Below are 26004 nucleotides of genomic sequence, written 5' to 3' on the forward strand. Positions count from 1 at the left end.
GGTGTGTGGGTTCAAAGCATGAGGGGTGTTAAATGAATTTATAAAGAGAATGCTCATGGACGACACAAGAATATGTTTCATGCGTCATGTGACATAACAAGTGTACATGTCAAATGTCACCCAGGAAGGGAGGATGGATAAGATATAAGTAGCACAACTTTATAAAGAGTACATCAGTACCAGAAGTGTTTAGAGGTCTCCTTAGCTTCAGATAGAAATGTTGACAATACAACGGCACTGAGTTGTGTATGAAATGCATATATTTTGGAAAAGCAGTTTATCTTGCGTCATTAGTGGTGCAATTTGTGGTGCAATATTTATATCCATGAGTGAAATTATGAGCAGTGCATTAGGGCAGGTATGATCACGTGGCTATATTAACTGCTGAAATTGTAGCCAAAACATCCATTTCGGGTTAGTTTTAACAGAATTGTACTCAAAGGTGCCGCCTCACAAAAGGAGTTAAGAGTACAGTATTTAAAAGTACTTTTGAATACAAACATAAAAAGGCTTACTATATTTGAAATGTTTAGAAATATTTAAAAATGAAAAAATAAGTTTCGGAGTAAAAATAATTACAAAATGAATGTAATTTATAAACAACTAAAATACATATTTCTTTTTTCAAAACACATTTGTTTGATCTTAAAGCATAATTAATATTACATGGGTTCAAAAATGATAAATATGCAATTATGAATTAAAAATCACTAGAATAAATGACAAACTTAAAAAAAATTACAAAAGTCAAAGAACACCAAAATGAAGACTAAATAAAGTGTGAATCGTGTCTAAAATATAATTTAATAAATATAATCCTACAAACATTATATTTATAATACTGAAGAACAGAGGTTAAAATGAAGTTATGGTTAGCTATGGTTATAACACATTAACATATATATATTTTTAAATTTACAAATTCACTGAAAAAACCCCCAATTGAAATGGAGTTATGGTTTGCAAATTAAAAGCGGATAACCACAAAAAAGTGCAAGTCTTTGTTAAATTTGCAATCTATAACTCAGACATAGACATACAAACCTTAACATGCGCACCACATTGAATGTTTATAACTTCACCATATTTATTTCAATACATAATGACATCTAAAATTAAAAAGTAATTAAATAATACATATTCAAACTAATAAAGAATACTGCAGTTTTAATTGTCTCTTTCATAGTGTTACACGTATTATGATGTGTAATCTCATCTATAAGATTATTTACATTTGTAATTCAATATGTCACATCAAAGAGAGGGGGCTCAGGTTTACTATTTTAACTTGAGCCCAACATAAATTAGAGGAAGTGCATGTAGTCGTTGAGGGAGGAGGAATTAGAGTTACTATTCTAACTTCAGTACCACAAGTACTTGGGAAAGTGCATATATCAGGGGGGGCTCAGATTTATTATTCTATCTCCAGTCCTGCTAACTCTCTGGATAGTCCATATATTTGGGGGCATCGGATTTAGTATTCAAACTCTAGTCTTGCCCATATTGAGAACAGTACAGTACAGTACACGCGTATGGGAGGTTCAAATTAACACTAACTCCAGTCCAACAAATACTGGTAATGATGCATACATCTTGGAGGAGATGTATGAAAGGTTAACCATTCTAACTCCCATCCTAATATTGTTGAGAACATGTATATATTGGGGGGGAGGGCGAGATGTGCTATTCTAACTCCAGTCCCACAAACATTGGGGAAAGTGCATATATTTGGATAGGTCAGATTTACTATTCTAACTTGAGCCAAATATAAATTAGATAAAATATATGTATTGGAGCTGAGTTCAGATTGACTATTCTCAATCCAGTTTCACAAAATTTGGGGAAAGTGTATTTTATTTGTGGGGTGGTTTCACTATTCTAACTCTAGTCCTACTAAAAAAATGTTCGTTTTAAAATATTTTTATTAAAGATTTCTGCAAACATGTGCTGCATATCAACACACCAAAGAACCTTAAGTAGATGGGAGTGAATGCAAAATCATTCAAAGTTTAAAACAGCACAGTGAAGTATCAATAATTTCGCAGAGACCAGTTATCAGTCCCTCACCCATCATGTGAACTGTGCAATTCAGGGCATTCCCTTGCTGTTCCCAATATCTGTACCATAGTGTTTTAACCAGGGAGACCATACCCTGTAAAACGTATTTGTGCACCCCCAGGCCTTATAGGTGACTTTTTCAGCTGCCATGTAGAGATCCATCCCGGTTCTCTATTCCCAAAGGGTTGGAGGTCTGGGGCATGCCAGTGTTTAGCCACATCTTGTTTTGCTACTATGGCATGCAGGAGCTTTGCATTGTGTGGCATATTAGCCACCTCTTCTCTTGGGCCAGCTTGGTGTCTCATCACCTGTGTGTATTGATGCATTTTGCCTTGTTTCGTTTGCTTGAATTCTTTACATTTGGCCAAGTTGGCTGGGTGTGTGGTGGTGTCTGGAAGCTGGCATCGGGCCCCAAGAGAAGGGTACTAAAATGTTTAGGGAACTTCTGAAAGACACCTGGGGGAGAATACACCCCTTCAGCAAACATTTTTGTGCTCTATGTGGCTTCACTGTGGGATCACTGGTGTCCATTAACCCCCTTCAAGAATGCGCAGGGATCTTGGGCCCTGTAGTGTTGCTTCAGGGTGATTAGATTGGTTTTTCACCAGTGTCAGTGTGCCCAGTTGGAGCCCATTTCTCAACTTTCTTGTGTTGTGAGTTCTGACAGGCATTTTATGGCAGCCCGGGTCCCTAAGTTCCCAGCCTCATTTGCTGCTAAAATGATATTCAGGTGGCACCTGTAGGTATGACCAGGTGTCCATCAGTCTTGTGGCATCGCCCTCTGGCCTTTACACCCATTGTCTCTCAGCTCTTAGAGGTATATCAACGTCTCCACACACTGTCCACAAGGAGCTTCCACAGTTGAAATGAGTCATCCTGGCTATCCCATAGGATATTCTGATATCTGGGGGTCTCTCTTCTCTTTGCCTGCCTCGGGAAGTTGCTTAAATAGGCACTCCTCCAAGAAGAAAGGGAAAAAGGAGGGCCAGATCACCCTCTATGGCTCCCAAGTTGGGCAGCCCCCACCTTGTCTCCACAGGTCCCGCACCGAGGAACAAGGGCCCTCAAAACCTCAGTTCTGTGGGGACATTATCCCTTCTCCTTCACCTCTCGGCCGACCTCCAGATGTTTCAATGCACGTGGAGTGTGGGGCTGGTCTCGTACTTCTCACAATGGCAGGCCGCCCCTCTACTTCTTCTGTCCCACTGTGCTCTCAGCACTTATCACCGGCACTTCTATCCACACTGCAGAGTACCTGTGTATGGCTTACGGGGCTGCAAGCATCAGTGCTAGGGCGCCTCCTCCAGCTAAGCACTGGGTGGTGCACGTCTCAGCGGAGCCCTCAGAGTCCACCAGTGCTTCATCACAGCCCATCTCATCTGTTTCTCCGCATGGCTCCAGGGATGAACCCTTCCCTGCCAGCTCAAGGGTGAGCTCTGTCCCAAGGTGAGTTGTCTCTCCAGAGTGTTCAGTGTCTTTCCCACAGCACTGCACTTACATCAGGTAGGCACACTCTGCTGATCAGCTCAGCAGGCCCAGGACTCATCACAAACCCTGGTTAAGGTTCGGCACTCAGCAACTCACGTTCAGTTGGTGAGATGGATACCTGGCTATTTGTGCCCTAGTCTATTGCAGGAGTGGGTCTTCTCCGAATTCACTCACAGCGGGTGTCAGTGACATGTGTCCTGATCTTGGCACTCTACCTTTTCAATGGCGTATTGAAGGTTCTTATTTGGCTTGCAGTTCAAGCACACTGCCAGGTCTGAAACTGAACTGACTGTGGCTCTAGTCTTCTTTCAGCCAACCCTGCTGTTAAATCCCGGCACTCTGGTAGTGTATTCTGTAGTCAGATGGAATAACGATCACAGGATTACAGTAAGATTAGAAAACGGGCCAGCGGAGCTGGCGGGAAAAATTGCTAGTCGGCCATCTTGTTGGCCACGCCCCCCCCCCCCCACTAACATTGTTGAAAATTTAAGTATGTGGGCGGTGGCAGGGTCTGATTTACAATTATATCTCCAGTCCTAAAAACATTAGGAAAAGGTCATTGATTTGATGGTCATATGGATGTTATTCTAACTCCAGTCCTGCAATCAAAGCTGGAAGCCCATATATTGGGAAAAAAGCTGGAAGCACATATATTGGGAAAATGTGAATAGAATTAAGCAGATGGGATATTCCATTCAAATTCTGGTTTTCTTAACATTGGTAAAAATATATATGTTTTAAGCACTCACATTTACTATTCTAACTTTAGTTTGACAAACACTGAGGAAAGTGTATACATTTTAGGGTTTTGTGTCTGATTTATTCTCCTAATTCCACACAATATTTTTTCTAATAAAATATATATATATATATATATATATATATATATATATATATATATATAGAGAGAGAGAGAGAGAGAGAGAGAGAGAGAGAAAAATGAACTCAATATACATAGCAACTGTCCTACAAATATTATATACTATTAATATAACATAAATTGCAAACTGGATTTATTTTTAAGTTCTTTTAAAACCATTATCTTGTCATTTAAATATATATTGAAACCTTTGATTAGAATAACTAACAATATTCTAATACATTTCAATTTTAATAATTATTAGACACTTCTAACATTACATTAATCACATTTCAACAAACTTTTTAAATCATTATTTTTTACCTTTTCTAAAAAATTATTTGATATGTATATATATATATATGTATTTAGACACAATTTATGAGTAAAAAGGATACATCAAATGAAAACAAAATATTTCTAACCTCTTATTAAGTTTTTAACTTTAAATGTAAAATAAATATTTATTCACTTATTTCATTTTTTATTTAAACTTTTTTAAATATTTGCACATAACGTAAAAAACACTATACTCCCCAATAATTATGTAATCACCATTCCTAATAATAAAGTACCCACCCAATTCCCTAAAATATGCACAACCCATTTTGAAATTAATAAAAAAAATATAAATGATTAAACATGTATTCTAAATCCTTACATTAAAGAATAAAAATGTTAATGAATAAAATAAAAATAATAATAGAGTATAAATAAATGTCCTTAAATTAAAACATGCTCCCAACACTACACACAATTTCCCTAATAAATCTCACAATGAAGAAGAAAATAAAAAAACATTTCTTACATAATAAAACACTATTAAAATATATAAAGAAAATACAAACAAATAACATAATTGTCACAATTAAACAAAAATAACAATGTTAAATAATATATTTAAAAAATGCACTAACACAATTTCCCCATACACCCTACAACTAAAATAAAATAACATATATAAAAATTATAATATTTAAAAAAAATATTTCAATACATATTTTTAAATACAATTATAAAAAACATGAATAGAATAAAATACATTTAATCAATACCATAAACCTAACATCAATATTTTCTCCCATGAAATGTTTGTACTTACAGTTTTTTAACCATGAATTTATAGTTGAAATTCACGAACCATTGTGTCCAGTTATACTTCTCACAAGAAAATACACTAATTGATATAGCATGGAACTTTTGAGATTTTACACTCAATAGTTTAATACTCTATGGCAACGCTGCCTCTACAATCTCATGCTTTATTCTGATGGAGGATACGGAATCCTTGAGGGAGGAGATATGGAACATAAAGTGGATGTGGATCACAGGTCTGGTTTTCTGTATTTCCAAGCAAGTGGGAAGAATTATCTTTGACTAAGTTGTGTGGATTCTGGTATGATGGACTGCTGATCTGGCATTGAGAAGAGCTCCTCTAAAGGACAATTTAATGGAGCCAAAAAGGAATTATACAGGACTAAAGGGGTGGGAGCAGGTAGTACAACAGACCTCGAAGTAGGTGGTGTGTCTCATGTGTTTCACTGAGGAGACACTGGATGCAGGTGGGTTTCTTTAGGACAGTAACGGGTGACTATCAAACAACAAATTAGTATAAAATGTCCTAGATTTTTGCCAAGCTAGGAAGTTTACTGGTTCAAAATAGATGGGGGGAGGAATGGTTGACTCACATAAAAAGGCTGCAGTCTATGAAATCAAATGTGTTCATCCTGGTCAGTGAATTGGTGAACAGAATCACTTGTTCCAGTGAAATGAATGGCATGAAGTGTTAAGAAGGCCAGGCTTTGGTTAAATAGACACGAGGATGGAAACGGCTGAGCTGCAGTGCCAAACGTTTAGATGCGACTCTTTAGACAGTTAAAGTAACATCATATGTTCCTCAGTTAGGTTGAGATGCTTAGACCAGGACAATGCAAGTACTGCAACTATTAATGGTAAAGTTTCAAAAGTGATCAGCCTTGATAGCAACAACTAGGAGGATGACACCTAAAAGAGCCTTTGTGAAATAAGGTGAAGTAAAACGATATTAGGATTTATGCCTTTTGAAGAAAGTAATTTAGATTTAGAATCACCTTTGAATGAAAAGAGATTACAGATGCAAGGTAAGGATTTTATCTTTGAGGTGTTTTCTGGGTGTTTTTTCTGGAGAAGTAAATGTGTGGCATTCAATGACAACTTTTTGAATAGAATCTGTGGCTACGCACATTAGGTACGTGAAATAAAGGACCACAGGATATAGCTTCCTATGTCTCGATCAGTAAAAAGCAACCTCGGTTCGAACTTTTTGTAATCAGTCCTCCTCAATACTTGGGCATATCTTTCTGGGGGAGGAACAGGGAAAGTAAGTAGCTCACCTGGTGATAGGAGTACCTCTAACCTAAGACATTCAGAAGTTAGTTTGACTGAAAGCTAGAGGTGGTTGAGCCCTTAAAAGCTTGAGTCTGGTTCAGGTCGTGGTCCTCATGGACCCTAGAGCCCAAAATAACCTGAGTCTGACCCCTCCCTCTTAATAAGGAACTGAGCCTGGGAACATGAACATTTGGGACATACACATGGAAGTACTGTCTATTGGCATCTCTGACCAATTGACAATGTGCCTGTGTTGGTGTTTCTTACAGTTTTCACACAATGTTGGGTTTTACAAGCTTTGAAAAGCAGCATTGTGTTAAAACTCTAAAAAAACTCCAACACAAATGCATGGCCTTTTGGCACATTTCACAAATAAACAGTGCCTCCATGTTGGTGTTTCTTAGAGATTGAACACAGGGATTTTTTCACAAGCTGTGAAAACCACCTTTGTGTTAAAACTCTAAAAACACAAACATGGAGAGCAAGGGAATGTGGTGTTAAGGCCAGAGCTGCCAACTTTAAACCAGAATCCAGTCTTGGCATTAGCTCAACATCCTGTGATTCTGGGCAAATCCCCACATCTTAAAAAATGAATTTGACCTTGTTCAATGTTCTGATACTTATCATAAAGCACTCCAGAGCTCAAGAGAAGGGACATAATAGCAGGTATTTGTCCCTGCTTATCAATACTGATGCAGCAGGATTTATAAAAATCACAAACCACAACACATTTGCTAACTAAAGGACGAAAAGCTGAAAGTACACTTTGCACAGTGACACATGAAAATGAGATAAGTGTAGCAGAAGCACTGTAAAAGCGTGATTTAAAACATTAGATGAAGAAAACACATATATAAGGCAACACTAATACATATAAATGAAGTTGCACTGTTAGAAATGGGGGTCTCTAGTTGGCAGTGGTATACACCCTGTCCAAGTACGGGCCCTTTCGTCGAGTCAGGATGAGTAAATACACACCTTCAACAGAGGAGTCAGGCTAAACTACAGAGGCAATGTGTGAAGCATTTGTTTTTAACCCACAGTAACCCAGTGAAACCACCACAAATGGACACCACACCAGTTTAGAAAAATAAAGTATATTTATCTAAACCAAACAAGACCAAAACAACAAAAATCCAACATACAGATATCAAAATAACCCTTGTAAAAGGTTTCTTGCAAAAACATCGCCCTCAGAAGGCAATAGCTCCAACTATCTCGACGTTGTGACCGATACAAATTTTAAGTACGGTGCTGACCGTGATGTGCGCAGGCCGGCCACGGAATCACACGCACCCCCAGAGAAACAGTATGATCCAAACAACAGCATTGCACTGCATAGGGGAGGTGATGCTATGCCTGGGCTGGGCAGCGTCAGTTTCTTACTTCCTCAGGGGAGGTGAGGTGTTGGTTCCTTACTGACACAGGGGAGGTGAGGCGTCGGTTTCTTACTGCTATGCAGGGGAGGTGATGCAACAGTTTCTTACTGTGCAGAGGAGGTGATGTGGTGTCGTTACTTCAGTTCTTTACAACAGTGCAGCATCAGGCAGTCACCCACATTGGTATTGACTCCACAATAGTATGCGGGAGGCGCTAGTGTCGGTTGGCATCTGGAGGCACTTTGTGCACTCTATGAGCTGTCCCCTTGGCCCAGGTACAGGTAATGGCCTCGATGATGATGTTGGAGTCGATGCGGGCCATTGTTGGCCAGTGTCGGGGCTGTGGTGTCATCGTGGTCAGTGCTGAACTCACCCAGCTAGCAGTGACCATGGCATTGGTGCAGGCAGTAGCGTTGGAGAAAAGATCAGAAATAATTTTTGGGAGGTTTGCAGCCCCAGCAGACACCTCCAGTAGCCCATAACTACGATTGGCACCACAAGGCAGGTCAGAGGGAGGCAGCAAGTAAAGTCTTTGTGTCCCTGAGACATCTTAACAGGAGGCAAGCTCTACTTCAAGCCCTTGTAAATCTTCTCAAGCAGCACAAGATTCACAGCAAAGTTCAGTCTTTGTCCTCTTTCAGGTAGAAACAGGCAACTGCAGGCCAATCTAGCAAAGCAACATACAGAATAGGGGCAATACCCCTCACAGCTCATCAGCCCTTCTCCTTGGCAGAGGGTCCTCTTGATCCAGAAGTAATCTAAAGTTCTGGGCTTTTAGGTCCAATACACATACCCCATTTTCCCTGTGTAGTCTTTGCTTCTAGAGTCTCTGAGCTCAGTAAAAACAAGTTCTGTGCTCCCTGGTTCTGCTACACTACAGGAGGTGGAGACAGCATTGTGCCAAGCAGACAGAGCCTATTCAGTGCCTGCTAGTGACAACTTCTCCCACCACTCTAAATGCAGAAAGGTCTATTCAGCGTAGCTATGATTTACCCAGGAACGGCAGGACACACCTCAACCCCCCTTGTGAATGTCTAGAGTGAATGCACATCCCCCAGCTCCCATCACTTCAAAACCAGATGGTGAATACACAAACAAGCAGAGGCACACAGGATGGTTAAACAAGAAAATGTTCACTTTCTAAAAGTAGCGATTTCAACCCCACAATTTAAAAAACACCTTTACTAAAAGGTGTGCTATTGAGTTCAGAAAACCTTAAACTCCAAACCCTCTAACTTTTCCCAATGGAATCATATACCTGTAACATGCTATGGTGCAGCTTCAATGATAGTCTATGGGAGAGCTGATCCTTGCAATAGTGAAAAGCTAAATGCACAGTATTTCATCACAGGACTTGTAAAACACACCTGTACATGTCTTACCTTTAACATATACTGCCCCCTACACATGATGGTGACTTACATGTAAGAAAAGCAAGGTGTGGGCCTGGCAAGCGGGTGCACTTGTCAGGGCAACATTGCAGTTATTACTGGGTGCTCAGACACTGCAGCGGCAGGTCAGAGACACATTTCAAAGGCTACTGGTGTGGGTGGCACAATCTGTGCTGCAGATCCACTACTTGCATTTGATTTACAGGCCCTGGGCACCAACAGTGCACTTTACTAGAGACATACCAGTAAATCAAATATGCCAAACATTGATAAGCAATCAGAATTACAATTTACATAGAGAGCACTTGCACTTTGGCACTGATCAGCAGTGGCAAAGTGCCCAGAGTAACTAAATCAGCAAAAACTAAATCCAGCACACAGTCAAAAATATAGGCGGTAGAGGCAAAATGTCAGGGGAAACCATGCCAAGGATGCCGGGTCTAACACACACTAATATATTTCTAATGTGTATGTTGCTTATTAAAGCATACTGATGGAATTTTGATGTTAAGTGAATTGTAATAATGTTTCAAATGCTTTCTGCTGAGAATGCACCAGTTAGAAAAGTCGGTCCAAAAATGTGTAGAAATGAATACAAGCTTAAACTTTGCTCATTAATATTAGAGCTTCTATAGTTTATGACAATATAAAAACGAATTTTGTAATGTAAACTTAGAAGAATATGCACTTATGAATATTAGGAAGATTTGTGGTAGTAGAATATTTCTAACATTAGCTATTTTCATGTAATAATGATTAGTGAAAGTTCAATGTATCCCTTATTTGAATTGGTTTATTATTGTTATATTTGATGTTAGGTTAGAGCTCATTTTATTTACATGTGTGATGCTAACTCAAAAGCCTTTTCTGAATGTGTTTTTCTAATGCTGAACTTTCCCTTGACATAATACAATGATTCATGTTCTACTGGAGTAATGTTGCTTTATTTTTCCTGTACATGTGTACACCCTAACATTCTTGAATGTTTCTTCAACCTTCACAGTGAAATATTCCTGTGGGAACAGGATTGCATCTGTTACTTTAGAAAGCAACTTTTCTATCAGTGTTAGGTCTATGAGGACTTTCAAATCTTTGGTTTGACATAACTAACATGGAAACAACTTCTTACTGTTGCAAGTGTCCTAGGTGGTACTATGATAATATGGACATTTGATGTGATGCCACCTCACTGGGATGATCCTAATAACTTTATAAAAGAAAAAACTCCAGAGGAGGAGCAATTGACGAACGCTATTCTGATTTCTCCTACTCAAAAGCCGGATGCTATGCTGATCGATTTTTTAACTATCTTTTGCTTCTGGTCAGCCTTGTTGATGCTCCAGTCAGTAGCTGATTGACTAAATCGTCTTTGCAGAACCATTTTTAAAGTTTTTTTGTATTCTTTTATTGCCTTGTTTATGCTAATGAACTCGCCGTAAATGGACTTTAAATTTTAACACTTTTCCATCTTTGTAGGACCCGAGCAGTTAGACCACCCACTATCCTTCTGATTTAGTGGTAGTAGGACTCTGTAACTCTGTAGTTGAGTCTGATTATAACCATCCAAGAAAGCCTGCTTAGATGTTTGGCACTGTTATACAAGCTGTGATATTCTTAACTGAACTTCTCAAGAAATTACACATGACAATGCATTTTGAATCTTTGATAAAATTACCAAATTATTCCATTTTCTGTCTGGGTCTACTTGTTAGTCCTGCTGATTCTTCTATTCAAACAGTGCTGTTTCCTAATGACAATGTGTTGTAGGGAGAGTGTTCGAGCTCTGACAGAACATCAGAAGTTACTTCTTTTGTTTTGCGTTGCTGTCGTAGAGCTTTTGGTCTGCAAAATCTCAACTCAACTTAACTTCTTTAGGAGGTTGTTCATATACTTTATTTCTACAGCATGGTATGAGAATGGTGTACTTAAATCTGGTCTCAAATCTTGGAGTTGGCTGTCAATTAATGGTCCTCATTGGACAGGTAACGTGTTGGTTGGTCACCCTTATTTCCACCCCATAGAGTTCGGTGTTAAAAGTGTCCTTTTAAAAGGGCGGATGCCTAATACCACCACCTAACTTCACTATTTTGTACCACTGACATCTGAGCCTAACTATAACATCCCTGTAACCTTTGTTTTTTCAGTGTGTGTATGTGTATCTATCTGTGTATCTATCTATCTATCTATCTATCTATCTATCTATCTATATATATATATATATACATACATATATATATATGTGATTAAAGTAAGGGCATTTTAGAGTTTAAGGGTGGGTAAGGTTGATTTTACGGTTTAGGAGTGGCTGAGGTAATTGAGTGATGAAGGTGTTTTATGGGTTTAGTGGTGGGTGAGGGAATAGGGTGCTAAGGTTTTTTTTAGGGATTAGAAAGTAATTGGGACGCAAGGTGTTTTAGAGTATAATGGTGGTTATGGCAATTGGGTTATAAGGGTGTTTTGGGGGTTAAGGGGTCGGTATGAAAATTGGATGATGATGCTGTTTTTAGGGTTTAGGGGTGGGTAAGGTAATAGGGTAGCAAGGTTGTTTTTAAGGTTTAGGTTTGGCTGATGGGATTGGTGTGGTGAGGGTGTTTTTAAGGTAATGGGGTAGGTAAGGATATAGGGTGGTAAGGGTGCTTTTAGAGTTTAGGGATGGGCAAGGGAATTGGGTGATAGGGCTTTTTTTAGGGTTTTGGGTAGGGTAAGGGAATCGGGATCCCTAAATTTAGGAAAATGTTTCACACACACATATATATCTCTACATATATATGAACAAGGAGCCTTGCCCTCCGAAATGCTTAGAGAAATGCACGCTTGAGATCACATTTGCGCCGCGGTGTACTTTGTTCCTGAATAGACTTCGACACGACTTTTATATTTATATATATACACACACACACACATACACACGCATACACACACATATATACAAATATATATACATATATATCCACACACACATACACACATATGTATACCCATACACACATATATATACACATATAAATATAAAAATTGTGTGTCGAAGTCCATTCAGGAACAAAACACACTGTGGTCCAAATGATTTCAAGCAGAGATATATATATATATATATATATATATCAGCAAATGCTCGCTCTACGCCTCCATGCCACACCGCTGGAACAAAGCGAGAAAGGACCCAGACAGGTGCTTGATTAGTTTATTTTGCAAGCACACATTCCACCATGACGCGTTTCGGCAGCTCCTCTGCCTTGATCACATGACAGCGCTTAAACGGAAGGAATCCATTTTTAAAGTGAAATTGCAAGGTCACATGATACAGTAAACATGGAAAACACTGCAACGTTACAACAATGTGTAATTTAAAAGACAGACTTTAGGTTTAACAATTTTATCGCTTAAATGCCTTTTATAAAATCACCTAATTATCATGTCAATTATTGGTAAAATCATTCAATGCTTCATATCTGTAGAGTCATTTTAAAGGTTGAATACTGGCTTAAATGCCTAAGACCTACATGTTTTCCATTTGTTAGCGTAAGTAGTTTTACATGGGACCTAAGTGAAAATTAAATGTACCCGTGTATCCAATAGTTATTGAACAAAGATTTTAAAAACTAGTAAGAGAACCGGTATTTAAAGATTATTTAAAGTGCAAGTGCATAAAAAAGTGCATAAAAAAAGTGTGTTGAGGGGCTGGTTAAAATATAAGCTCCCTCTGTGCATAATTAGAATGATAGCTACAAGGATTTTTTCTAATATCACAGACTATAAATGTCTGAGCTATGTGTTCTGACTAAATATATCGTAGGCTGAAGTTTATCCATGTGCCATGTATTTACTGGTTGTGACAATTATGGTCTCATGAACAGACAACACATGTATTATGGGGGATTAGATGACTGCCAATTGCCTCGGGTCACTATTTGAGTGTACTTAGCCGAAGAGCAATCATAGATACATGTATGGACTTCAAATATATAAATATATAAATATAAATAAATATAAATATAAATAGATAAATTGTCAAAATATACACATGTTTATCTACAAAAAAACTCCCCTTAAAAAGTAGGTAAAATACCACATAGTAACTTTATCATTGTTGTCTGTACAAAATTTAGATGAGTCGAACAACCCTAAATCATGAAACATTAGATCAATCAAGTTGGAAGGAGAGACATAGATTCATACATAGGTAGTAAAAATATGTTAAACATAAAATGCAGGTATTAAAAGGAGATTCCTTTCACATAAATATTAAATATTAAATATTAAATATTAAACGAATATGATGTTAAAAATAATTATACTTATTCATACATACAAATCTGCATCCTAACATATAATATTCCCTACCTATTGACTGTTGTTCATCTCTAATAGTGACTATAGAAGAAAAAAGAATGCCAATTTCAAACTGATGCAAGATTTCTAGTCAAGGTATGTGTGCAAATCCTCGCTAGTAATTAGACCCCCCGGATATTTAGTATCTAATTCTAAAATGTATCGTGTTTCAAGGCGCCTGAGTTTTTGTTCCCGATCCCCCCCTCTGCCAAGTGAAGGTATCGCATCAATGACAAAGTATTGGAGATGTTTTAGGTTATTGTCATGATGTGCCTTGAAATGCCTAGCTACAGGATAGCTTGGGTCACTATTGGTGATGGCTCTAATATGCTGCAATATGCATTTATGAACTTGTAACTTCGTGCTACCTATATACAGTGGGGAACCACCTTTACAACGCAACTTTTACAACGCTATGCTATTACAACGCATTTTTTACAACGCAAAAACTTTTACAACGCATGCTTTTACAACGCATGCTATTATATGGTAAGTACTTTTACAACGCATATACCTTTACAACGCATTATTTGAAAATGCCTTTACAACGCATGCATTTACAACGCATGCATTTACATCGCAAGATGTTATATGGTAAGTTTTTTACAACGCATATACTATTACAACGCATTTTTAAATGTTGGTATTTTAATTAAAATAAATATATATCGTATAATTATTTGTTAAAAAAGAAATTGTATTTGAAAAAAAGTGAGTTGTTTATCAAAATATTAATACTTGAGTTTTTTGTCTAGTTGAAATGTTTTGTTGGGTAGTTAAATTAATACTAGAGTATTTTAATATTAATACTTGAGTATTTTGTCTAGTAGGAATGTTTTGTTGGATAGTTAAATTAATACTTGAGTATTTTAATATTAATTCTTGATACTTAATGCTTGAGTATTTTGTTTTGTTGGATAGTTAAATTAATACTTGAGTATTTTAATATTAATTCTTGATACTTAATACTTGAGTATTTTGTTTACTAGGAATGTTTTGTTGGATAGTTAAATTAATACTTGAGTATTTATGAAAATGGAATGATTGTTTTTAAATTTAATTTTATACATATTACAGTGAATAGTGAGTATTTTTAAAGTTAAATAAATAAATGAGAATTATTCTTAATTGAAAGAGTATTTAATATATTTTTTCGAAAAAATAAGAGTGAGTAAATAAATTATAGTAGTTGAGTATTTTTTAAATATTAAAGTGTATTTCTTAAAATAATTTAGTTCATTGGTTTTTTCAAAAAAAGAAACAGCATATTTTAAATTTAATTTATTTAAAGTTTGTGAGTACTTTTTAAAAATATTAATACTACAGTATCTTTCAAAAATTTAAGAAATAAGATATGTAAATACTGAAGTATTTATAATTTCAAAAAATAAAGAACTTTGTTTTTAAAAAAAGGAAGAGTACTTTTTGATTATTTATTATAAAAATTAGATAAATTTATTAAAAATAAATAAAAATATAATAAAATTTGAAATATTAAAAGAGTAATAAAAGATGCATTTTAAAAACAGTAATAGTTTAAAAAAAAAACAAAAAAAAAAACTACTTACTTTTTTTAAAAAATTCCCACGCTTTTCCATTGAAGTCTATGAGCGTCTTTGTCCTTTATTTATTTTGGCAGCATCAGAATATACAACCCGCGGAACAAGAAAAGAAGGATCAGAAAGTGAAGAAAGAGAAAGTTTTGAAAGGAAAAGACAATGGAGTCGAGGTAAGGAACATATTTAGTGAATTAACAATTAATTAGTTATAAATTTGAAGTTTAAATAACTATTTAAAAAATAATGACAGGAAACAATTTTTGTTTTCACATTTTTTATTTATTGAAAAATCATGAAAAAATAAACCATATTTTTAATAAATTTTGCAATGTAAGAAACATTTTTAAAACAAAATATAAATATTTTATTAACATTTTTAAACATTTATTTACAGGTTAGTTAAATAAAGTAGTCCGCTTTAAAGTTAGATGCACGCGATGACGTAATGACGTGAGCGTCGACGTAATACGCCATTTTGCAGAGCATCGGAGGAGGAAGCAGCAGGAAGCTGATCTGCGGCCAGGTAGGAAATATTTTCACTTTTAATTATAGATTAAACCTTTAATAATGATACATATATAGTAAGGAAAGAATAAGGAGAGGTTGCGGAAAAACTAATTGATTACTTAATTGTTTTTAAACATGTCCACATTAATGTCATTAATGTATGCCTATGTCGGGTCGCTAAAAGTTATTTATTTTGTTTAAAAAAGTAAGTAACTGTTAAAAAATTAAAAGTTACTGTTCAGAAAGTTGATTTGTTTATTTAGGAAGTAACAAAAGTAATGTCGATCTTCATTTCTAACTGCCAAAAAGTTGCGTACTTTCAAATTATGAAAAAAAACGATTGTTTTAAAAATGATGATTAAGCTGCAAAGTGCATTTCGGAATATGGTTTGAATTGTAGATTTTACTTATTTTTCATTTTTGGAGATTAGTTTTGAAGGTAATTAAATTGGATTTTTACAGTAATTTAATTAATGGAGTTCCGATTTCGAACAATATGTCAAATACTATGGGACAGTAAATTTGTAGACATTGGTAGTTGTTGCTTGAAATGAAGATTTGTTTTAAAAAAAAATAACCCGACTTGTTTGTTTGAAAAAATTTTTAGAAAATACCTTGGTATGCCAATTGTAATTTGAAAATTATTAAAATTTAAAGCAAAGCAGGAAAGTAAGTAATTACATTATTTTAAAAAGAAAGAATGTTAGAAAGATTTTCCAGGTAGTCTATAGCCACACACAACGAAAATTGTTGTAGAATTGCCAATAGTCTCTCAGACATTTCCCTTGTTTTGACTGTTACTCGTGGGTTTAGACTACCTGCGAGTGTTTGGGCTATTCTCATTTCTTGGAAACTTTGCTCCTTCTTCAAAGTTTCCAAAAATGAGTAGAAGTTAGGATGTGGTTTACCAATTGTATGGTTGAAGGAGTTATGCCATCCCTCAATGGCATTGTTTGTTTTTGCTTCTCCCTCTAAACAACTCGTGTAGCAGTTCCACCACTCCACATGGAATCGTGGCTTCCTCCTGCGACCCGATCTGCTTAGGTGTCCAATCCATGTGTCCTCAAAATAATTTAGAATGGGTGCCAATTTTTCTTCGTTACTCGTATAATAAACAGATTCTATAATTGCAGTGTAGTACTCGTCCACACTATCGGGAGGAACAAAACAAAGTGCTGTTAATTTTTTTAGTTCGAATTGTAGTTTGCTATCCCGAGAATATTCTGCAACTAGGGATGTTTTCTGTAATTTACGCCAAAATGCCTGCGAAAAATGGAAAAAACATCCCTGAATTTGGGTATCCGTGTACGTTTTAGTGATCACATTGATCATACTCAATTCAAAATCAATAATTATTTTTCGAGGACTTGAAGATGTTTTACTTTTAATCACTGATAAAAGTTCAGTGTATGTTGCAGAAGTCTTATCAGGTAGCAAACTGTAAACTAAGGGAATTACACTATTGTTAATTTTTGCATGTATAGTGTAAATTTGAGTGAAAGGATGGGGTGTACTTTTAAACGTCCCATCCATCATCCAAATTTCACTAGTTTCTAACTTAGCAAGGTTACGTGGGGTACTAAAAATTAAAATACGTTTCTGAGGGTTTTCGTTGTCATGCAGAAGGAAAGGTTCATCAGAAAAAGAAATAGAAAGATCATGAGGAATTCTAATGTCAGAGAAAGTATGTGGTGTAGATAATTGAATGTTACTTGCCTGCTTTTGTCTCTGAATAATTCTTCTCAAATTTGGTATTTTATAGGCATGTTACTAGCAACATGACTGGGGACATGCTGTGCAACCTCTCTTAAAATTGATCCTGTGGAATCATTGGAGGTGCTTGCAATAGCTTTCATCTCGTTTATTGTTTCTCTAATTTCTACATCCATTGCAGAGGCAGAGTGGTTATGTTCTGTGGTTTTCACAACCACATTTTCAACAGTAACCGCTCTGCCACTGCAATGGGTAGTGTAGTATTGCACACACCTCCAATGATTTCTAGTTAAACTTATTCTTTCCTTACTATATATGTATCCACCATGGTTTAACAAATTTTTGCCCTTCCTGGATTTAATAAAGTTGGCAGCTCCCAGGCTAGACATTATCTGAAAAGAGGAGAAAAGACACAAAAATTAGCCTGAATAAATTTATGATTAACCTAAAACATAACATTTACACCATCCTAAACATTCCCTACTGCTGCACCTTCCTGGAGTTAGAATAGTAAATTGCACCCCTACACCCTCCAACACTTTCCCTACTGATGCACCTTCCTGGAGTTAGAATAGTAAATTGCACCCCTACACTATCCAACACTTTCCCTACTGCTGCACCTTCCTGGAGTTAGAATAGTAAATTGCACCCCAACACCCTCCAACACTTTCCCTACTGCTGCACCTTCCTGGAGTTAGAATAGTAAATTGCACCCCTACACCCTCCAACACTTTCCCTACTGATGCACCTTCCTGGAGTTAGAATAGTAAATTGCACCCCTACACTATCCAACACTTTCCCTAATGATGCACCTTCCTGGAGTTAGAATAGTAAATTGCACCCCTACACCCTCCAACACTTTCCCTACTGCTGCACCTTCCTGGAGTTAGAATAGTAAATTGCACCCCTACACACTCCAACACTTTCCCTACTGATGCACCTTCCTGGAGTTAGAATAGTAAATTGCACCCCTACACCATCCAACACTTTCCCTACTGCTGCACCTTCCTGGAGTTAGAATAGTAAATTGCACCCCAACACCATCCAACACTTTCCCAACTGCTGCACCTTCCTGGAGTTAGAATAGTAAATTGCACCCCTACACCCTCCAACACTTTCCCTACTGATGCACCTTCCTGGAGTTAGAATAGTAAATTGCACCCCTACACCCTCCAACACTTTCCCTACTGATGCACCTTCCTGGAGTTAGAATAGTAAATTGCTCCCCTACACCCTCCAACACTTTCCCTACTGATGCACCTTACTGGAGTTAGAATAGTAAATTGCACCCCTACACCCTCCAACACTTTCCCTACTGATGCACCTTCCTGGAGTTAGAATAGTAAATTGCACCCCTACACCCTCCAACACTTTCCCTACTGCTGCACCTTCCTGGAGTTAGAATAGTAAATTGCACCCCATCACCATCCAAGACTTTCCCTACTGCTGCACCTTCCTGGAGTTAGAATAGTAAATTGCACCCAAACACCATCCAACACTTTCCCTACTGCTGCACCTTCCTGGAGTTAGAATAGTAAATTGCACCCCTACACCCTCCAACACTTTCCCTACTGATGCACCTTCCTGGAGTTAGAATAGTAAATTGTTACCCCTACACCATCCAACACTTTCCCTACTGATGCACCTTCCTGGAGTTAGAATAGTAAATTGCACCCCTACACTATCCAACACTTTCCCTACTGCTGCACCTTCCTGGAGTTATAATAGTAAATTGAACCCCAACACCATCCAACACTTTCCTTACTGCTGCACCTTCCTGGAGTTAGAATAGTAAATTGCACCCCTACACCCTCCAACACTTTCCCTACTGATGCACCTTCCTGGAGTTAGAATAGTCAATTGCACCCCTACACCATCCAACACTTTCCCTACTGCTGCACCTTCCTGGAGTTAGAATAGTAAATTGCACCCCAACACCATCCAACACTTTCCCTACTGCTGCACCTTCCTGGAGTTAGAATAGTAAATTGCACCCCAACACCATCCAACACTTTCCCTACTGCTGCACCTTCCTGGAGTTAGAATAGTAAATTGCACCCCTACACCATCCAACACATTCCCTACTGATGCACCTTCCTGGAGTTAGAATAGTAAATTGTAACCCCTACACCATCCAAAACTTTCCCTACTGATGCACCTTCCTGGAGTTAGAATAGTAATTGTTACCTCTACAGCATGGTACATTTTTACAACTGGTGCACCTTAGAATGTTGGATAAAATTACCTTTTTATTTCGAATTTGCTTTGTTGCTGACTTTTCTTAATTGGGAATGGCGTGTAGGCAGCAGTATACACTTATGAGGTGGTTGGATTTGGAATGGAAAAATAAATGTCTGGAAAAGTGAAAAAAAGAAAAGAATGTGAAAACTGAACGATGTTGAGAAATGCGATTTTACAATAATTTTTGTAAACATGTATATTTGTTATAAGTTGCAGTAGAGAACACTTTCCCTAATGCTACATCATCCTTTAGTCATGAAATTAAATTCAGAATTCAGCAAATGTAACCATAATTAAATTGGTTTTTTTTTCAACATTAACAATGAGATAGCTAGTCTAATATATTGAAGGTTAAGAAACGATCATGAAAATCAATACCTTGTTTTGTAGAACTTGCTTTTCTGGATGAGGCTTCGGAGGATGATTTGGTCTGTTGTTTCTAGATTTAATGTGTGTGGTGGAAAGAATCTTTCTGTAAGGAATCAAATTGTTGTCTTTTGAAAAAAAAGAGGATAAAAAAAAAATTAACGTTGGTTTGAAATTTAAAATCTGAGTATATTTAAATTATTAATGACATACAATATAACTAATACTACTTGACACTGTACTAACCAATGCACCTTCCTGTAGTTGAAATAGAGATATGTACCCCTACACTATAAAAAAAACTCCCTAATGTTGCACCTTCCTGGAGAAGAAATAGTATATTGTTACTTTAAACTATCCATTATTTTACTAATTTGGTACGTTAGAGGAGTAATAATTGCAAAAGGAAGGTTTAAAAATGTTTAGTAAAAATAATATTCAAAAGGTAACATACCTTTTTCTGTTATTGCTTGTGTTCGTGCCTTTAAGCTAATGCTTGCAGCAGGATAAAGTTTTTTTTTGGTACAGATGAACTCTGTGGAAAAAAAACTTGAATAAATTAATTTTCCTTAGCCAACGTTGGTTGTTAAAAAAATAAATTATAACAACAATTTGATATATGACAAAGGAGTAAGAGTAACAATTGGTGAAAGAAAACATATTACACATTAAATGCATTTTTCGCAAATAAAAAAAGGTTAATCCGATACTATCACTAAATTACTATAATGCAGAATATTCGAGGACTTTGAATAGAAATAATTGCCCAACTAATATGAATCGCATTTTCAGATGTAGTACCCAACTGAAGTCTTATTAGTAATTGTTACTCCTGCATCATGCTATTTTTTCGTTTATGATGTAGTGAGATTGAGGTTTAAAAACAAAACACCATTGCCATTCATCGCTTTAGGTAATTTTTAAAAATATGTTTCACAATTTAAACCATTACAAATAAATTACATTTACCTTCACAATTTTATATGTCAGTCGTTTACGTGGTGGTAATGCTCAATTTGGTACACCTGTTGTTGAATCTCAATATATTCCGAGTTTCTGTTTTTGGAAAATAAAATACTTGTTTTAAGTTGGTGTGTATTTCTAGTGATAATAAATTAGAAACAGTACATTTTAAAAGTTATTATTAAGAATTTTATTTAAATTTTTTTTGGGGTTAAGAAAATATATTTTCCTCAAAACCAACGTTTAAAATTATTATAATGACTTACTAGTAGTTGCTCTATTGTAATGCTTTTACGAATGAATTCCGTGCTCTCTCTGAGGAGGTCGCAGTGGAGGTGACAGAGGGTCAGCTTTTCACGTCTGGTCTCTCTGCTAGTTGATAATCAACTGAGTGCAAAATGGTGTCTTCCTTGTATTTATAAGTTTTACTCTGTGTCACTATTAATTTTTTTAAAAACTGCGTTCGTTGTGTTTTTTTAAATGCTTTGTTTTACTGTGGAAAATGATAATTTAAAAATGCTTTATTAAAAATATTGTTTTCATTCATTTGCTCCGTTTTGGCATCCATTTTGGAACATGTCTTTTGGTATTGTTTACATAGAAACTGTGGTAGGACAAGTTTTACAAGTGAGATGGTTAAAATGGCGCCTATGTGTATGTGTGTTTTACTCTGTTTACTTACTTTCCGATTTATTCATGATAAAAATTGTGTTAGTACTGTTGTTTTAACTATCGTTGTTTTTGTTAATCTTTGAAATGTGTGAAAACGGAATTTAATTGGGGATTTTGAGTATTTATTTTAATACTCGAGTATTTATTTTAATACTCGAGTATTAATTTGGTTAAGCATTTCAGTATATTTACGCTCAGTTGTTCTCCACATTTTAATACACTTCCCCACCCTAAAACCCCTAATTTCCCTGCATCCCGTGCCAGATTTTATTGTACTTTTAATAAAAAAAAAAAATCGCGTTGTAATGGTATGCGTTGTAATAGATTTCGTTGTAACAGCACTTTTCAGTATATTAATAGGTTTTGCGTTGTAAGAGTATTCGTTGTAAAGTAATGCGTTGTAGTAGTAGTTGCGGTGTAAAAAATGCGTTGTAAAGGTATGCGTTGTAATAGCATGCGTTGTAACGTCATACATCCATATACAATAGGTTACAGGAGCACTGTAGCACATATACTGCAAAATCAGTGCGACAAGTCAAGTGTTGTTTAATTTCTCTTGTCGCACCATTAAACGCTGTCTGATAGGTAGTTCTGTTTAAAGCATAGTTACATGCTTTGCAGACAGAACATTTAAAAAAGCCCTTCCTGGCCACCAACCAACCCACTTTCTCGCTTTCCTCAGGGTTTTTCTTAACTAGGGCATTAGCCATTGTAGCCGCTCTTCTGTATGTAATAGCAGGCTGTTTAGGCAACAGTGTACCAATTATAGGGTCATCATGAACTATTGACCAGTTCCTTCTTATTTTAGTTCCTATTTGTTGCTCCTGCTTTGAATAGGTCAGAATAAGTCTAGTGGGTTCAGCAAGAGTCTGTCCTTTTTCCTTACTCTTTTTCACGCTTTGTATGAGCTCATGTCTCACAAGTCTTTTTGATTTATCAATCGCATTTTTGATAGATACATTTGTGTATTCCCTATCAAGAAAACGCTGTCTACATTTCTGTTGCTTAATATTGCAGTCCTCTTCCTCACTACAAATTCTGTGGATTCGAAGCATTTCCCCATAGGGAATGCTGTGTATCAGATGCGGAGGGTGGGCACTTGAAGCATGTAACAGAGTGTTACCTGCTGTTTCCTTGCGATGTAGTGAAGTGTTCATACTGTTGTCTGTTATATTCACCTGAACATCTAGGAAAGTTATGCTTGTATTGCTTATAGTAGATGTGAACTGTAAATTTACATCATTATCATTCAATGACTTGACAAATTCAATGGCTTTGTCCTGGGTTCCCTGCCATACAATAAAGAGGTCATCTATGTAACGTAACCAGCATATAATATTCTCTTTGAACGTCTGCTCATACGTTTTTATAAGGACCAGCTCCTCCCACCAGCCCATGAACAGACAAGCGTAGCTCGGGGAGAAGCTGGCCCCCATAGCTACGCCTTGAATTTGCTGGAACATCTGATGTTTGAACATGAAAAAATTATTCTCCAGGCAGAAACCCAACATATCCATTATCATCTTGTTATGCTGTGCATAACACAATGGTCTATTTGTCAAAAAATGTTCAACTGCTTTTAACCCATCCTGATTCCTGATACATGTGTACAGTGAGGAGACGTCTAAGGCCAGGAGAAAATACCCTTCTTGCCATTGGATATTGGCGATTTTCCTGATGAAGTCCCCTGTGTCCTGCACAAATGATATTAATTTTTCACATGGTCTTGAAGAAAAAAGTCAATATAACGTGACATGTGTTCAAGTGGCCCATTGATGGCTGCTATTATTGGTCTTCCAGGGGGCTTGCGAATGTTTTTATGGACCTTGGGGATAAAGTACATAGATGGAGTTTGTGGATGTTCTGTTTTTAAATATTTGAACTCTTCCATAGTCAGAAGTCCCACGCTTTTCCAGGCCAATAATTTTGAATGGAATTGGTTTATCATAGCTTTGTACTTCAATACTGTACTCCTACGATAACATTGCACATCATTCAACTGAGAATAAGCTTCTTCCAAGTATTCATTCATAGGCCATAGTACAATGTTTCCCCCTTTATCAGAGTTTCTGATAACTATTTTGTTTTCTTTTTTTAGTTTTGTCATCAGTTTGTTGTATTGTCTCTCATGATTGGTTATTTTCTTTTTTTGTTTGTTGATGTTAATGTTCAAGTTTTTTGATTTGAGCCACGACCTGTTCATTAAAGACGTCGATGGAATCACGGGGCATAATGGGCATAAATTTAGACTTTGTTTTAAAGGGAGTAGTTGGTTTTAGATATATATATGTAGCAACCATCTGGCCCCGTACCTGACATTTGGCAGGTGAGTGAGGATTTGGCTCGAGGTGCTCGCCACGGCTGAGAGAGTACGACATACTCTCGAGCGAGATCGGCAGGGGCTGTGAATTTGGGCCGGTCTTCAGCCTGCCTGCATCTTTGAAGGACTACGGAGCAGGGCTCTGTGTGAGGCAGAGAAGTGGTGGGTGAGTGGCTGCTTTGGGAACAAAATGAACAAAAGACTACCAGCACTGTTAAGGTTTCACGAACTGCCAGCGAGTTTGTTTTTTGCATATTAGAAATACTAACACCACACTACGATCCAGCTGGGAATTGAATGTTTACCCGAACACCAGCCGGTTGTGAAAAGGCAGAGGCTGGTGTTTTCATTTTTAACAGAAAATAATAATGAACTTGAACTTTGCATGAAATTTTAAACAAATGCTTTAAGATTGACAAAGGGTACGATTCCCGAAATGCGTCTCTGAGGCACCAGTTGCAAAAAAAGTTATTTCGAAGCCTCGCCCACCCTGGAGTGACAGGTCTTCTTTGCGAATGAGAGGGAGGTTGGTGAATAAATAAATAAATACTATATATAAACAGTATTCCTGCCCTGCTATCACGTTTAACAGGGACTTCTGGCACAGACCTCTTCAAATCTCCACAGGAAATCGAAAGACCACAAGAATGTTGTGGTGAGCAGTGCAAAATGTATTATCCATATACAATTACATCCGGGAATGTTCGGGATTAGTGCCCGCCATGACACGTTTCGCACGCGCATACGGGCTTGATCATATATAAATATATATATATATATATGAAGATTCCTCGTTCACACCAGTCATCCAGACAAACAAAAGCGGACCCAGGTATTCTGCATATCTTGGTATTTCATTAACGCACAAACAGCCTCGCCATATATATATATATAACCTGCTGATATATATATAATATATATATATATATAACCTGCTGATATATATATATAATATATATATAACCTGCAGTCGCCAGTAGGTAGTTATAGTTAGAACCTAGTTTCCATACAAAAAGCGTTTTTTGTTTTGTCAATAACTTTGGCGACGTTTGACGAATCTTCACGGACGTATCCAAACTAATGGCCCGCTCAGGTCAGCTCCTGTCTTGAAAGTTTTGGGGTGATTCGTCAAGCAGGGGCCAATAAAAAAGGGGGGGTCCCAAAATGCGTTTTCCCCATGTTAATTTCCATAGGAAAAATTGGAACAGGCTACAGCCCGAACTGCTGAATGGAATTACACCAAATTTATCAAAAAGGTAGGTCTTGATTCAGAAAGAGACATTCTTGTTAAATGGTGTAAATCTGTTCAGTCGTTTCAGAGAAATTAGAAAAAGAAAAATATCGATATCTGAGCACCGAGGAGGGTTTGCGAACCTTCCCGGGCACGAGCTTCACTCCAAATGGCTGCCAACACTCCAAACCAGAATGTGTTGGCAGCCATCTTGTGACTCGGTAACCGAGTGCCAAGAAAACAGTGAAAAAAAACATTAAAAAAAGAAGAAAAGGGGGCAGGGTAGAAACACCCTGAACCCCTAACCCTGCTCTGCCCGTCCCAAATGGCAGAAGTCGTGCTGGGTTGGCAAATCCGAATGAAAAATAAAATAAATAAAACAAGGCGCATCGTTCTCTATAAGCCCCCGGGTGGGCCAGGTCCCAAGGGTAATAAGATTTTAATTTGCGGGGATCCGCTGGGGGCCCCTGCAGCTCCAGGGACTGCCACCTCCCTGGGGCAATTGTAATTGAAAGGGGGGAGGGGGGCTCGCTGGACCCCCCCAAGCCCCGGAGACCACCA

General features: G+C 37.1%; 1 protein-coding gene and 1 long non-coding RNA gene across 3 annotated transcripts in view; both read right to left on the reverse strand.

Moving 5' to 3' along the window:
* Nucleotides 1-26004, reverse strand: part of LOC146831152 (uncharacterized) — a 1851363-nt gene that overhangs the window by 71526 nt on the left and 1753833 nt on the right. The gene's annotated exons all lie outside the window — the stretch shown is intronic.
* Nucleotides 17936-20346, reverse strand: LOC146831153 (uncharacterized). The gene is made up of 3 exons (XR_014961241.1): nt 20270-20346; nt 19896-20004; nt 17936-18042 (listed from the first exon to the last, which is right to left on the reverse strand). It is a non-coding gene; the product is annotated as an uncharacterized LOC146831153 (long non-coding RNA).

The sequence above is a fragment of the Triturus cristatus genome, chromosome 5_1, assembly GCF_964204655.1.
Source record: "Triturus cristatus chromosome 5_1, aTriCri1.1, whole genome shotgun sequence".
Lineage (NCBI taxonomy): Eukaryota > Metazoa > Chordata > Amphibia > Caudata > Salamandridae > Triturus > Triturus cristatus.